We start from the raw sequence: 12,691 nt of genomic DNA, 5'->3' as shown, positions 1-12,691 counted from the left end.
CGTTGATAAAGTTTTATAATGATGCTAACCATTGGCCCCAAACTATATATATTGTTTTCGCTTGGCAAGTTTGCTGGCTCACCCTTTCTTTTATATAAAAAAAAAATATATTATTGTTATTAAAATAAATGATTATTAACTACAAGTGATGTTGGGTGCCCTTTTATTTTTAAGTGATTGCAGCTTTGTGCTGAAACACCTTTGTCAAAGCTTTTCTTAACTTTTTAGAATAAAATGGTTTCGAATATAATAGAATGCCGGGAAAAAAAATACTTGTAATCGATGTGTGTGTATATATATATATACACTATGTTTATATTATCTCAAATACCGCATAGGCATACCACCGCATTATTTGTGCAAGTTGACACTAAGTACCCTATGGCCTATGGGAGTAATTTATTTAGTATACAAGTATTTCTTAACCATCTATTTATAAAAAAAAAAAGGAATAGGCATAGAATAGTTTCAGTTGAAAAATATAATTAATATAAGAAAAACGAATAATCCACATGCATATTCAGCATTACAGATGCTTAACCACTGAAGGTGAATAATAATTTAGTAACTTTCATGTAGTTTATTTTACCTAATCTTTTTTAGCTTAGATATAAAAAAATTAAAATAAAATAAAAAAGTCACGGGTGCTACGTAGTCTTCAAAATCAAGTAAATTATACTATCATTAAGTATAGACGCTGATGCTTTTTTGAACAAATTATATATTCAGCCTGACGCTATTATAAATTATCTATCAATCTGTATGATCCAATAGAATACTTATAAAAACACATTTTCACATTAAGAGCTTATAAAGCTTCGTTTATACGGACAATGCACAAGAAGACAAAAAAATAAATAAATAAATAAAAACGCTCACATTGAGTAGTAAGGAAATAAATATTGTAAATTATGAATACATATATGGACAATGACTTTGTCTTTATCGGGAGGGGTATTAATTAATTTCTCTAGCAAACCATGTGAAATATTACAAAATGGGCAATCCCTTAAATATATATTTCTGTGGTAATGAATAATAAGATGCCTAGAAAATGGCATTATTTTTTATTTCTTCGGTAGGCAATTAGTTTGAGATTATCGAAGGGGCATCAGAATATACCAATCTTTTGTAGTATCTTTTTACTTGAGAAAAAAAAAAATAAAATTAAAACGTGCTGTTAGCTGCCTTAGTTAATTGCATCACTTAGCCAAACCTAGCACAGGGAACCGAATCTTTAGAAACATTTATTTATATGCCTAAGAAAGAGATAAAGATAACCACTACAACAACACTGCCTTTTCTACTATACTTTAAATTTTCAAATAAGCTAAACTGACTCTTCTGGGACGCCTTTAACTCGTATTAAAAGGTAATCAACCTAATTTGTAACATTTGATATATATGTATAATATAACCTCTTGGGAGCTACTGAGCTAGTATATTTGATCCTGCAGGTTTCACATCGAAAAGGATTTGTATGGCACACAAGAATTTTATTAGCAATCAATGAAATCTGACATTACCTTCAATAAAATCAATTTAATTTGCATGCACCAATGTTTACCTTGATATAACCTTTCTAGGTTTCATCCAAATAAGAACTATAAGTCCACTTGCTTTCTCGATCGAAGATGCAGAAATTGTGGGGTCGACTCCAAAAATGATGATAACATTTTGGTATGGATGCGATGGGAAGCAAAACTCAGGATGCAAGAGAAATATTTTGGACATTGAAAGCACTTGATCAAGAAGGACAATCAATCAGGAGGATTGAAAACATTGTAGCGAGAATGTGATATTGTGGCTTGCATGATTTTATAGTATATCGTCTCCTTGTAGTACAGAAAATGAAGTACAATGAAAGCATGTACTTCATTGCTTATGTGACAATGAGACATTAATTGGTTAAATCAATAAATATATTATTGGTTTCCCTATTTGATTTTATTCAAAGTTAAGAAAAGAAATGTTGTCTACTTTAGCTCATTTTATTCGAGTCATTCCACATCGATAAGGTGTGATATTGAAAAGAGGTTTATCACTTGCTTCGTGACACTAACTGCCGCATGCAGTTTTGGTGTTGATGTGCGAGTGTATTCTCTTATCTCATCACATTCACTTATATATATATATATGTATGTGTGTGTGTGTGTTTGTGTTTATCAAATATAAAAAAAATTATGGTAGAATTAATTATATAAATTTTACAATAATTTAGTAACACATGATATTATGGTAATTTATGATGATATATGCATCTTACACTCCTATCATCATATACAGTGACAACGCTAGTATTTCATTTCAAGAATAATATTAAAAATTAATAGAAAAAATTGAAAATAAAATTAATCCAAAAAATAATAATTGACGTCAATAAAAAATAAATCAAATTTCATATAAAATTTAATATAAATATAAATTGTAATGTATTTTTTCATACCTATTTTATTTTGTTCTAATGCCCTTGATGATATGTTATATTTTGAAATTTTAAGATAAATTAAACTACTATTTGTAATTTTGTAAACAATATATAATTCAATAAACCAGAAAATTGTATTACTATGTAAATTAAAAATGAAAATAAAAAGGAATGATTTACAAATTGAACAAATTCAATAAAAAAAAAAGGGGAAATGGGGTGGATGACTCCAAATATGATAACCATTTTGGTATCATGCGATGTGAAACTAAACTCAAGACGAAAGAGAAAGATTTTGGACATTGAAAGCACCTCAATAAATCAAGAGCATTGAAAACATTGTAGGGAGGAGGTGGCTTGCATGATTTTTATATTATATCATCTCCTTTTGTAGTACAGAAAATGAAGTACAAAAGCATTATCACTTCTGTGCCTATGAAATATTAACTGGACACCTCATTTGTTTTTAACGTCATGGTAACGAATGTCTTTAAGGTAATAGTTAACAATCTACTTTAAAAAAATTTTGACATCATTTTCTATGAAAAATGAAAAAAAATTGTCAAAATATTAATTGGTTTTTTTTTTTTTTTCCTTTTTTCTATAAAAACTTTCTTTAAATAGATTGTTAATCATTGCCCAAAAGAGAAACCGTTAGCATTTTCCTCATTTTAATTCAAAATCAAGAAAAGTAATGTTATCACCTTAGCTCATTTCTTTTATAATAATATTATTATATAGAGGTGGGTTCCAATTAGCTCAACTAGTAAAGTTTTTAATAGTTGAATAAAATATTTGGAAAAAAACGCAATCATCAGAAGCGAACATTATATGTTGAAACTCTATAAAAAAATTATTATATAAAGTTTACTATTTTTAGCGACATAATCATATAGTCATTTATAATGATACATCATACACTCCAAATATTCTATATACTTATAAATCCAAGATTTCAATTTATGAATGATAAGATTATAGGAAAAAGTTGAAAGCAATTTTGTGATACCTTAAAATTGTGTGGACTTGATAAGATTGGATTGTTTGGGTCATGGCAGGCGCCACATTCAGCCCAAGGGTTCAAATGAACCCCCTCAACTGGCCAAAAAAAAAGTTTAATATGTATATACATTGTAGGGGCTTGGGCCCGAATGGACCAAAGCGGCCCATATGTAGGGGTTTGGGCCCAAGTGACCCGGAAAAATTTGTGTGACCAAGGCCCAGCGTTATTAGGCTAGGACCATTCCATTGGCAGATGTGCTAAAGTCGCGACTTTCGGAGAGTTGTACTACGATCGGGACCGTGTTGGGCCCAGCATAAGCCAACGACCAAGGGGGTCCAACAAGAGGACAAGGTCGATTCAAGTCGAAAACTGAACATTAGTTAATGTCTTTGGGGAATCCGCTACCGAACACTATTTGGCGTCTAGAACAAGTTATGAGAGAATATTCAAAAGACATGATTTCTCATGGGATCAGGGGAGAAAGTGGGATTGCATGGAAAACACAAAAAGTAATTATTTCAGACCCACTAAGGGGAGGATATATAAGGGACTGTAAGGGGTTCCAGAAGGAGAAAGTAGGAGCAAGTGCAAGGGTGAGAGAGAGAGAGAGAGAGAGAGAGAGAGAGAGAGAGAGAGAGAGAGAGAGAATGGAAGGGAGAATACAAACATGGAAAGAATGGGTGAACAAGGGCAAAAGAGGTGATTGGATTCATGACCTACAGGAAAGGGGTGTTGGGTAAAAATTTTGATGGACACTTGATCGTTGGGCTATAAGGGCTTGGTTATTTTGAGGCTTTACCTATAGGACAATAAAGAAACCCACCAAAAAATAAATTGGGAGCCCAAGGCCAGCGTTTCTATCAGCAACGTTTTTAGTATTGGGACACCACAGATATATATATATATATATATATATATATATATATATATATATGTTGTTTTGACCCATAAAATATAATATGAAGTGGTGAGTTGGTTATTAGTTCGATAGTTATTAGTTTCTGGGGGGGGGGGGTTGGCTACGAGAATTTAGAAATACGATACTTTGATAGAAAAAGGTATCCAGAAAATTTGAATATCGATTCATTAGTAAAAAACCCTCCCCCACTTTTGAATTGCCGAAACAAGAACTTTATGTGAGAGTCGAAGCCCCTAAAGGGGAATTGGGAATTTTTCTGATAGGGGATCAGAGTGGTTTTCCTTGGAGATGGAAAATTCGACCACCTGGTTTTATCAATATGCAAATTCTTCCTCAGTTAGTTACATATATAGTTTTGACCCCTAAAATAAAATTTTGAATGTCCTAAACCTATTTTCTTTTAAGCTCATCTGAAATAAACTTGAATATGATCATTTTAACTGACATTTTTAAACACACAAAAAAGTAAAACCCTAACAACAAACCAATTTGATCTAAAATTTGGCGAAAAAATGACAAGATTTTTATGTAACCTAAAAATTTTTATGCAACACACTGCGTGGTAGTTAAAAAAAATCATTCACATATATATTATTTAAGCAAGTTACATGACTTATTAAAAATCATTAAAAATATCTTGAAAGTTCAAAATGTGTATAAAACACCTATGAACGTTTAGAACCCCAAATTACAATTACCAATTCAAGCTTAATATCAAACAAAGTATGTGCAGAAAATGAACATAAGCTTATAATAGAATTGATAAACAATCTAAACCAAATACAATCACATCCACTGTCAGGACCCAAATCCATGAAACATGAATTTAGATACCTGACTAACTTGCTAACCTTACTTAGCTCAATAAACATAATTTATTTAAACTTAATTCAATAAAAATCCAAATAAAAAATGCTTCTGATAAACCTTTTATAATAACTAAAATCCACAATTTATAATAATCTCCAAAATATTGTGAAGTCTAAGCGGAATAATAAAAAAATAATAACTAATAATCTTTTCAAAACTCCACAAATTGAAAATAAACTCCACTATATAAAATGTGAACTACAAAACAAAGGTAACTAAAATTTTTATGAGTCTTCAAGTAATATTGAAGCCGCCTACAACTTCCACGCTCTACCTTGCACCTCACAAAGCGATCCAAGGGTTCTATATTCCCAACTACACTTTAATCTGAAAATAGTGATTGATGAGGTGAGCCACACATTTAGTAAGTAATTATACAGAATACACAACGGAATAGAGTCAAGCAAAGCACGAGTTTGTTTTCACAATTTCACTCAAAATATCCAATATAGTTTTCAAAACATGTAAAGAATCACTTAATACACATATAATCATATCTTAAAGTCTTTTGAAAACACATACAAATAATTGATCAGAGCACAGTGTCACATATACACATCACATATTCTCACATACAATCCTGTGAGCGGATTTACACATATATCTGATCAATTCTAAAAACACTCATTTTGAGTCACATATCACAAACAATAAAGTTTATACAACATATAATAATTTCCTCAATATTAACAATTGTTCCAACAATAAAGACATATTGAATATCACAATATCAAATTGAAACATAAATCAAAAGATGCTTGACTCTCTTAGGGAACGAATAGGATCTGAAGAGTTTATATAAATATTTTTACAATTCTTGAGTAAGTTTGAAAATCTAGTTTGCTAAAAGGAACGTCTTAAATACCATTTGAAAAACAAGAATATGACTTCAAAATCACTTGGTTTGAAAAAATTTAAAGAACAAAATCTTTTTAGAAAACTTACTTTGAAACTCAATTATTTTCAGAAAATAGTTTAGTTAAAAATCATCTTTTAAATGGGTTTTGGACATTCGAAACATTATTTAAAATTCAAAATTTCTTTCAAAACATTATTTAAAAGCCAATTAAAATTTCTCTTTCAATAGCGTAAAAATGATTTTTTATAAACTTTTAAAAAATGTAAGCTTAAAAATATAACTTTGAAAATCTTTAACTTCTAAGAACCTAAGGAACAAAACTTGTGCATATTATGCATAATTACTTACCGCACTCGAATCACTCTGAAAGTCCAGCCAAAATAATCTCCAAAGAGCCTCAAGACACTCTTAAATAGGACCTATAATCAATTATGGAATTTACTCAATATCCTCTACAAAAATATAAACTTTACTAAACTACAAAAACTGACTCACTAGTAAAATACTTTGCTGAACTAAATGATAGCACTAATGCAAAGTATCTCTACCCAAAAAAAATGTGTTTTCCTTGAATTTATTAGAACGCAAAGGCAGCAGCTAATACTTTGGAGTTTAAGTTAATATACATAACCTTAAACAAGCCATATTATATATATATATATATATATATATATATAACACCACACTGGCATAGCATAAGTCCCAGAGGAAATGAAACCATAGCCGCATTATTTGACTTATAGCATAAACTCAAGGCAAGGTCTCAGAGGCAAAACACAGCCGCAATCTTTGACTTCTTCCATCCATTATATATATATATATATGTACCAATTCAATGGAAGAAGAATGGCCGAATTGTTTGACTTTAATCTAGGATTATATGTACAAATCCAATGGAAGACTTAAACCAAATATTGATTCGTGAAATCTCATGGCTCAAGTCTAACATCTAATCCAGCGGCAAATCTAAATGTTGGAATATAAATCTTAGGATCAAAATCAAATTTTTAAATAACCTTATAAAATTCTAATTTTTCTTGTTTCTAATTGAGAGAAATCTTACCTTGAATAATCTGATTGTCTCTTCAATTGTATGTGTTCTAACTTTAAGGAAAACACCTCTTAGCCTCTTAGATAAAACCCTGACTATCTCTTCCTCTACCCGGTAGTTTGTATTATAAGATGTGGGCTTAATGGGTAGTGGGCTGCATTAATAATTAAAAGAAAGCCTATAGCCCATCAATTATATTTCAAAGAAAACTCTTAAATAAAATTATGTGGGGTATTACATTCACAGCAGAAATTACATGGCAAAGATTAAGAGAAGAGAGATGCAACACAAGGACAACACAACGATGTGTTATCGAAGAGGAAACCGAAGCCCTCGACGTAAAACCTCTCCGCTGCCCTCCAAGCAATCAATAATCCACTAAAGAATGTAGTTGGGATAGATGAACAGTAGAAGACCCTCCAAGCCTAATCTACCCAGTGTACCTAAGCCCTCCAAGCTCCTACTCCAACGAGGTTGCACCAAACGTATTTCTTCTTTAGCTTACCGGATTCCGCTATAGCCCTTAGCATAAACCAATATGAAATTGGTCCCTTCCTAACTGCTTCCCAAAGCACCAAACAGTCTTCTCACAGATATGGGTATGGTGAGAAAAGGTTTTGGTAATGTACCTCTCAAGGATGTAACAATGGAGAGGAAGAGAGTAGAAGAATTTGAAGAGTCTCTATGTAAAGATTGTGGATGAGTCAATCTTCTTTTTCTCTAGGGTTTCTCCCTCAGAAATTCTCTCTGGAAGTTCTCCACATTTCGTGGGTATAAAGGGTATTTATACTGGAGAAAGAAAGGAATGCGAAGAGTTAGTTTTTCAAAACATAGCTAACTAATGACTTGGCCTCACGACTTGACTGAGTCGTGAGTTTAAGCCGCGAGCAAATAGAATGGCCAAACTGGACTTTTTGTCCTGTAGTGCTTCAGCTGGCGTGACTGTTCATCTTCTCTGCATACTTTACTCGTGTGTATTATCTGGTGGCTTGCAAACCGCGAGCCACCTGCAAGATCCAGCCGCAAGTCCCTGCTTCACTGCACAGTCTTGAGCATTTCTTCACACTTTCTCACTCACTACCCTTACATGAATTGCACCTAAATACAGGGTTTCTAAGTGCTGAAATACAAGCAAATTGACACGGAATAAAGCCAACAAAATGGTTGATAAATTTCAACCTTACAATCTCCCCCTTTGGCTATTCCATGACAAAGCCCTAAAACAAACTTTAGACTTAACATGTGAGTTGGGAACAGTTGAACAAAACTCACTCACACCTAACTCTAGAATCTTTGTAGCTCTTGAATCATAAGAACTAAGAACAAGTGTCTCCTGAAACACAACAACATAATATGATCATTGTATGCAGAAAAAAACTTGTAATACATAGGTGGCAAGCACAATGCGATCAAGCAAAGTAGAGTAAAGAAATAAACCAAGGCTTGACCATACAAGCATTCACTATAAAATAGTGACCACAATGCTCATTCACACTTGGAATGAACATCCGGACATGCAAGCTAATAAGCTTAAATACAAAGTATCATTTGCATGTCCAACACTCAACCAATGCACAGTACATGAAGTATATGCATCTAAGAATAGGATCCTACTAGGGCACAAGAGTGATGTACTTAAAGTAGTGCATAGCATAACATCAAGTACATAAGCTACAAAGCATAGGTACCAAAACATAAAGGCTGCATAAGCAAGGTACAAACCATAAAAGCCTACAAACTATAGAAAACAAACCCTAAAAGCTTACAAAAGCAACATGGGTACAGACCAACAAAAAAAAAAAAAACTGAAAACCACCTCAAATATATATAGCCAAAAGTTTTAAAAACATCCATGAGTCTAAACCAACAAAATAACCAAAATATAAAACAAGGTATTTAGCAAACCCATAATAAAAAAATAAAAAAAAACATTATCCAAAACACACCACTAGAAACTTTAGATAACAAAAGCATAAACTGAGTTTTTGGCATGCTCCCCCTCAAACAGACACTCCCCTTCAAGTGCTGCCCTTTCAAAAATTCTCCCCCTTTTTGACTGGAATGGCCAAAGGGTCACTGATGAGCGGAGAAGTTATCAAACTTTGCTGAGAGGATGTTCATCTGATCTTGTATTGTAGCCAGCCTATTAGATTGTTCATTTTGGGCATCTCTGAGTACATCAATCCTCTCTAGGATGATCTAGAATGCATCTTGAGGTACTATTGATGAAGATGAAGCTCTGCTTCTCTTGCTGCAGCCTCTTGAGCTTGAAGCTTGTCCTGCAGCCTTTATCTCAGTATCCATGGGTTCACCTTCAGCTTGTTCGCCTTCCTCTTCATCACTTGGGAGACGAACTTGTATCCTGGTGATGGTCAGTTTGTTGATGGCAGAGGGTGTAGACATAGGACTAATATCTTGAGGGATGGCAACATCTTTCAGACTGAAAAGCCTCATAAGAAGGCTGGGAAAAATTAGCTTGGCCCTAGAGGTTGTTCTAGTCTCAACCACAATGGTATCAAAGATGTGAGAGCTAATGTCTATGAAGGTGTTTTCCTTGGGCTCCATGAGAAATATAGCTCTGGCATTATTGATTGTAGTCAACTTCCTAATTGGGTAAAAATTGAACATCATGATGGTGGTTAGACACCTCATGTCAACAGGGAAGGCAATAGTGTTGAGGCATCTCCCCTCTCTTGCTCCATCAATGCGAGATTGGACAGTCTCTATGGATAGCATCCTGTCCTTAAAGTTGGTGAAGTCATGGTCATCTAAACCTTCAAGACCTAGCACTTCATCTATATCACCTATATCTATATTGAATTCCTTTCCTCTTATCCAACAGTTTAACTCATCTTCTCTCAGTACAGCATTTGCATAAAATTCTCTGATAAGAGGCTCACACACTACAGGCAGGTCACTCAGCAACTTATCCCAACCTCTGCCCTCAAAACAATTTGGAATGAAGGTGTCCTTCAAATCCACCAAGTCTACAAATCTTTCCTGAATGATGGTTGCCTTTACGTAGAAGTCTCTATATCTCTCAAAGTGTTGAGTTGATCTAAACTTGGTGTTGTCCATTTTCAGACTTTTATCACCCTTCTTGGCAATGGTTTTCTTCTTGGTAGGAGTCATCTGCAAGCATAGAAAAGGCCACAAAAACATAGCACAATAAATGGAGATCCAACCATTAGTAACAGGTTAGTATAACAGAAAAGAGCATAGAACAAAACCACCAATCAGTCCATATTCAGTTGAGATTCAGACATTGAAAGAGATAGCTCGAATTAGAAAAGGATAGAACAACCTATCAATAGAACTAGTGCATAACACATAGTGATAGTGACCACAAAAACTCAATCAAGAACAATCTAGGGCACATACCCAAGCACAAACCTCAACATGCAATACTCAGCTGTATTGAAACAGTGCATACCACATACATCCAGAAGAAAGCATATGTCTATAAGACATATCTTAATGTGTTATGAGATAATCAAACCAACATAGAGCAAACAATATCCACAATGCAGAAGCAACACACATGATAGCAATAATCTATATAAACTGAAGTCAAAACATTATAATCCAACTATCAAAACTCAACCATTTTGAACCAACCAAACTCACAAATAGAGTATAAAACCCAAACAAATAGCACATGAGAAAGAGACATATTATCATGGGTATGAGATATACCAACCAACACAAAAAAGACTTACAAACTCAAATAGAGAAACTAAAACATGATAACGACCATATTTAGTAACCTTGAAAACAAGATCAACCAAACCCAAATACCCAAACACACCAAACATGAACCCAACCCATATCCAAAATTACAAATATCACAAATCATCACCACAACACACAGAATCAAGAAAATAACGCTTAAAACATGAAATATGTAGTGAGAAAGAGAAAACCCATACCTTTTTCTTGACGATATGAGGTTGAACAAATGCAAAAATGGAAGATTTTCGAAAGAGACCCGGTGGGTTTGAGAGAGTTTCAGGTTAGGAAGATAATGAAAAGTCACAAAAGTTCGAGGGAAAAACTGAAAAAGTTTAAAAACTGACCTTTAAAACGCAAAACACGCGTTTTTCGCGACTGAGTCAAGTCGCGTGCAAGTTTCCAGACCCAGTCGCTAGAACACTTAAAACAAAATTTTTGAAAAACAATTTTTAAGTGTTTTTCACGACTGGAAGTTCTACCTGCGAGGAAGTCGCGATGTAAGCCTCGAAAATCTCTGTATACCCATCACGACTGGACCTTCCACCCGCGAACAAGTGCACACTATGAGCCGCGAAAAACATAAAGACCCAAATTTTGAAAAAAAAAATTCTAAGTATTTTTTGCAACAGGGAAATTTACCCGCCAGTGAGTCGCGAGAAATCTCTGTATGGGCTCGCGACTGGGGCATGCGACTGGACCACCCGCAACTGAGTCGCCAAAACAGGGGCAACACTATTTTTGAAATTTTGACACTTTTTGAAAGAACAAAATACTTTCCAAAAACAACTTAAAACACTCAAAAATATTTTTGTGTTTGATCAACAAAGATTGAGCATGTGAAAACACATTTAATCAAGTACAATTACACAAATGAATATGGCATACATTGATCATATGCTTGTGTGATGTCTATGGATATCAACAATGAGATAGTCCTTGGTCTAATGTGAAGCTTCAATGATCAATTCAACCAAGACATTCACAATTAGCACTAGATAATGTGACCCATCTCAATTATAGAAATATGCATATATGACCTCCCACAAAACGTGATAGCATAAGATTGAAGCTTTACATTTTGGCTCCATATACATCATATCATTTGATCTTTTTGAATCAATATCTCATTGTGAGATCAATGCCAGAAATTTTGATATTTCAATTGATGAGATAGCCTTTGGCTTTTTGGGCATCATACAATTTTTATAAAGGTCGCTTTCCCTTTTTCCTAGTCAAATACTAGTATGTGCGACGGGCTTTTGCAGCTCAATATCTCTTTTCATTTGGAGATTTACATTTGGTGGGCTCTTTTAAGCAAAAACAATAAATAAAAGAGTGGGAAGATATATAGGCACAAGTCTATGCATGTCTCAAGATCGACAAAACCATTCACTAATCATTCATGACAAGTTTGAAGATCTATTTACAACAGTCACATAGATGTCAAGAGTTCTCCCACAATGATATCAGTGCTTAGGGAACAAGCTATGTTCGTAGAGGCACAATGCCATTAGTACAAAGGTACCAGGCAAAACATGTTTTGAGACAAAACTCAACAAAGATGATCAAACTTTTAGGATTTTCTACTTTTTAAGTGTTTTTGGATTTTTGACACAAAAAAAAAAAAACAATTGATCAAAAGCAGCAATGTAAAAACATTTAAAGCGAAAACAGACACCAAAAAAAAAAAAAAAAAAAAACGATTGATCAAAAGCAGCAATGTAAAAACATTTAAAGCGAAAACAAACAAACAACCAATTTTTTTTTTTTTTAAAACAACACAAACAATAAGCATACAAACAAGCATATTCACACAACATAGGAAGTAT

Source organism: Castanea sativa, chromosome 1 (genome assembly GCF_040712315.1).
Source record: "Castanea sativa cultivar Marrone di Chiusa Pesio chromosome 1, ASM4071231v1".
Taxonomy (NCBI): domain Eukaryota; kingdom Viridiplantae; phylum Streptophyta; class Magnoliopsida; order Fagales; family Fagaceae; genus Castanea; species Castanea sativa.
Note: the sequence above shows the minus strand (reverse complement) of the source record.